The sequence below is a fragment of the Schistocerca serialis genome, chromosome 8 (assembly GCF_023864345.2).
Source record: "Schistocerca serialis cubense isolate TAMUIC-IGC-003099 chromosome 8, iqSchSeri2.2, whole genome shotgun sequence".
Classification (NCBI taxonomy): domain Eukaryota; kingdom Metazoa; phylum Arthropoda; class Insecta; order Orthoptera; family Acrididae; genus Schistocerca; species Schistocerca serialis.
This window is the reverse complement of record NC_064645.1, coordinates 210,110,906-210,115,168: the sequence shown is the minus strand read 5'-3', so window position 1 is coordinate 210,115,168 and position 4,263 is coordinate 210,110,906. Positions and strand designations below refer to the sequence as shown.

General features: G+C 41.9%; 1 pseudogene; it reads left to right on the top strand.

Annotated features, from left to right (window-relative positions):
* Positions 1 to 698: 698 nt before the first annotated feature.
* On the top strand, positions 699 to 816 carry LOC126417588 (5S ribosomal RNA; annotated as a pseudogene).
* The last annotated feature ends 3,447 nt before the right edge of the window (positions 817 to 4,263 follow it).

Sequence of the window (4,263 nt, the reverse complement as noted above, 5' to 3'; positions counted from 1 at the left end):
CGCCTGCTGTGGGGGCCCATTAGCACCAACGTTCTCTGAACGGCCGTTGAGGAGACGCTGTTGGTAGATCCTTGGTTCACCTGGGTTGTCACTTGCTCAACAGTTGCACGTCTATTCGCACGTACACTTCTCAGCGTCCGTCGCTTACCCCTGTCATTTATGCCCAGTGGTACACCACAAACGCCTCAGCAGCGGGTTTGGTTGGCGTCACTTTGCCATTGACGGTATACTTTAACCACGGCGGCACTCCAACGGTTTAAAAACCTAGTCGTTTCAGAAATGCTTCCACTCTTGTCCCGAAAGTCAATGATCATGTCCTTTTTAACGTCAGATAAATCGTTTCGTTTCCACAATGCGACAGTGACTGCAAGGTTTTCCGTGTCCCCCCGACACGCTTTATTTACCCCTCACTGCTACTGCTGCCGTCTTTACATGGTTACTGCACGTTGAAGTCGAACATACTAGTGGACGGTGGTCACATTAGTGTGACTGGACCATGTACAAAGATACAGTTTAGTATAGTACAGAAGGTTATTGAAAGAAATAACCTATGAGACAAACAGAAATGAAACTTTTATCCAAAGACAATAATTACACTGAAGCCACCACAATTTATCGTGGTCCCACGGACATTGAAAGGGGACTGTCCAATTTGCCATGATGATTTTCAACAAATTTTGACCGTAAATGTGAATGAGGGCAACGGCCTTGCCGCAGTGGATACACCGGTTTCCGTCAGATCACCGAAGTTAAGCGCTGTCGGGTGTGACTGGCACTTGGATGGGTGACCATACGGGCCGCCATGCGATGTTGCCATTTTTCGGGGTGCACTAAGTCTCATGATGCCAACTGAGGGGATACTCGACCGAACAGTAGCGGCTCCGATCACAGAAAACCGTCGCAACGACCGGGAGAGTGGAGTGCTGACCACACACCCATCCTATCTGCATCCTCAGCTGAGGATGACACGGCGGTGGGATGGCCCCGATAGGCCACTTGTGGCCTGAAGATGGAGTGCTTAAATGTGAATGAAGTTGCGAATTTGATAAATGTATTTAACCTCTGTAATATTGATATATACATTGTAAGACTGTCTTTGAGACCAGAGATGTTGGTCAGAGAGTTTATTCTTGTGAAGAGAGTAACAAACTGTGTTAGATACAATATGTGGTTCCAAAAGATGGAAGCTGACCTGCCGTATAATAGAGATGGCATTATTTAAGAAGGCTTTTGTAATAATATCTTCTGAGGAAAGGTACTGACGAGATTATGTTAACAAAAGAATGCTAAAAGCCAGGTTTTAAGGTAATTCCGTTTTTTTCTATTTATTTGTAACTGTGTAATTTCTTACTGTTAGAACATCGCGTATCTATATCTACATCTGCATCTACATGGATACTCTTCAAATCATATTTGTGCCTGGCACAAGGTTCATCGAAGCACCTTCACAATTCTCTATTATTCCAGTCTCGTATAGCGCACAGAAAGAATGAACACCTATATCTTTCCGTACGAGCTCAGATTTCCCTTATTTTATCGTGGTGATCGTTCCTCCCTATGTGGGTCGGTGTCAACAAAATATTTTTTCATTCGGAGGAGAAAGTTGGTGATTGGAATTTCGTGAGAACATTCCGTCGCAACGAAAAACGCCTTTCTTTTAATGATTTCCAGCCCAAATCCTGTATCATTTCTGTGACACTCTCTCCTATATTTCGAGATAATACAAAACGTGCTGCCTTCCTTTGAACTTTTTCGATGTGCTCTGTCAGTCTTGTCTGGTAAGGATGCCATACCTCGCAGCAATATTCTAAAAGAGGACGGACAAGCGTAGTGTAGGCAGTCTCCTTTGTAGGTCTGTTACATTTTCTGAGTGTCCTGCCAATAAAACGCTGTCTTTGGTTAGCCTTCCCCACAACATTTTCTATGTGTTTCTTCCAATTTAAGTTGTTCGTAATTGCAATACCTAGGTATTTAGTTGAATTTACGGATTTTAGATTAGACTAATTTATCGTGTAACCGAAGTTTAACGAGTTCCTTTTACCACTCATGTGGATGACCTCACGCTTTTCGTTATTTAGGTTCAATTGCCACTTTCAGCACTATTCAGATACCTTTTATAAATCGTTTTGCAGCTTGCTTTGATGTTCTGATGGCTTTGTTAGACGATAAACGACAGCGTCAACCACCTAAGACGGCTGCTCAAATTGTCTCCCAAATCGTTTATATAGATAAGGTACAACAAAGGGCCTATAAACGCCAGAAATCACTTCTGCTGTAATCGATGACTTTCCGTCAATTACTACGAACTGTGACCTCTCTGACAGGAATTCACAAATCCAGTCACATAGCTGAGACGATATTCCATAAGCACGCAATTTCACTACGAGCCGCTTATGTGGTACAGTGTCAAAAGCCTTCCGGAAATCCAGAAATACGGAATCGATCTGAAATCCCTTGTAAATAGCACTCAACACTTCATGTGAATAAAGAGTTAGTTGTATTTCACAAGAACGATGTTTTCTAAACTCATATTAACTGTGAGTCAATAGACCGTTGTCATCGAGGTAATTCATAATGTTCGAACATAATAGAGGTTCTAAAATCCTGCTGCATATCGACGTTAACGATATCGGTCTGTAATTTCGTGCATTACTCCTACTACCTTTCTTGAATATTGGTGTGACCTGTGCAAGTTTCCAGGCTTTGGGTACGGATCTTTCGCCGAGTGAACGGTTGTATGTAGTTGTTAAGTATGGAGCTAAAGCATCAGCGTACTCCAAAAGGAACCTAATTGACGTAAATTCTGGACCTGAAGACTTGATTTTATTAAGTGATTTAAGTTGGTTCTCTATCCGAGGAGCCGGTCGAAGTGGACGTGCGGTTAAAGGCGCTGCAGTCTGGAACCGCAAGACCGCTACGGTCGCAGGTTCGAATCCTGCCTCGGGCATGGATGTTTGTGATGTCCTTAGGTTAGTTAGGTTTAACTAGTTCTAAGTTCTAGGGGACTAATGACCACGGCAGTTGAGTCCCATAGTGCTCAGAGTCATTTGAACCATTTTTCTATCCCAGGATATTTACTTCTACGTTACTCGTGTTGGCAGCTGTTCTCGATTCGAATTCTGGAATATTTACTTCGTCATCCTTTGTGAAGGCATTTAGGAAGGCTGTGTTTAGTAACTCTGCTTTGGCAGCACTGTTTCCGATAGTATCTCCATTGTTATTGCGCAGAGAAGGCATTGATTATTTCTTGTCACTAACATCTTCACATACGACCAGAATCTCTTTGGATTTTGTGCCAGTTTTCGAGACAAAGTTTCGTTGTGGAAACTGTTATAGGCATCTCGCATTGAAAACCGCGCTAAATTTCGAGCTTTTGTAAAAGATCGCCAATCTTGAGGATTTTGCGCCTGTTTAAATTTGGTATGTTTCGTTGTTTCTGCAACAATTTTCTAGCCCGTTTTGTGTACCAAGGACGATCAGCTCCGTCGTTTGTTAGTTTATTTGGTATAAATCTCTCAATTCCTGCGGATACTATTCCTTTGAATTTAAGCCGCATCTGGTCTAGACTTATATTATTAATTTGGAATGAGTGGAGATTGTCGCTCAGGAAGGCGTCAAGTGAATTTTTATCTGCTGGTATATTTTTCGCTTATTTTTCGAGGATTTGTTGATTACAATATTCAGTCTCGCTACGACAACCCTGTGTTAACTATTCCCTGAAACGGTTTTGATGCTCGATATTAACTCAGAATTATTTGTTGCTAAGAAGTCAAGTGTGTTTTCACAAATGTTTACTATTCGCATGGGCTCATGAACTAACAACTCGAAATAATTTTCAGAGAAAGCGTTTAGCGCAATTTCCGATGAAGTTTCATGCGTATCTCCGGAATTAAACATGTATTTTCGCCAAAATATCGACGGTAAATTAAAGTCACCACCAACTATTATCGTACGAGTCGGGTACGTGCTTGAAATCAAACTCAAGTTTTCTTTGAACCTTTCAGGAACTGTATCATCTGAATTGGGAGGTGGGTAAAAGGATCCAATTATTATTTTATTCCGGTTGCCAACAATGATGTCTGTCCATACTAACTCACAGCAAGTATCTACTTCAATTTCGCGTCAAATTAAACTACTTCTGACAGCAACAAACACGCCACCACCAACCGTGTTTAGCCTATCCTTTCGCAACATCGTTTGGTTCTTCGCATGGTTAAAGTTTGCTGTAGAAATTTTATAGTGAAGCACACGAACTTGTCTGAT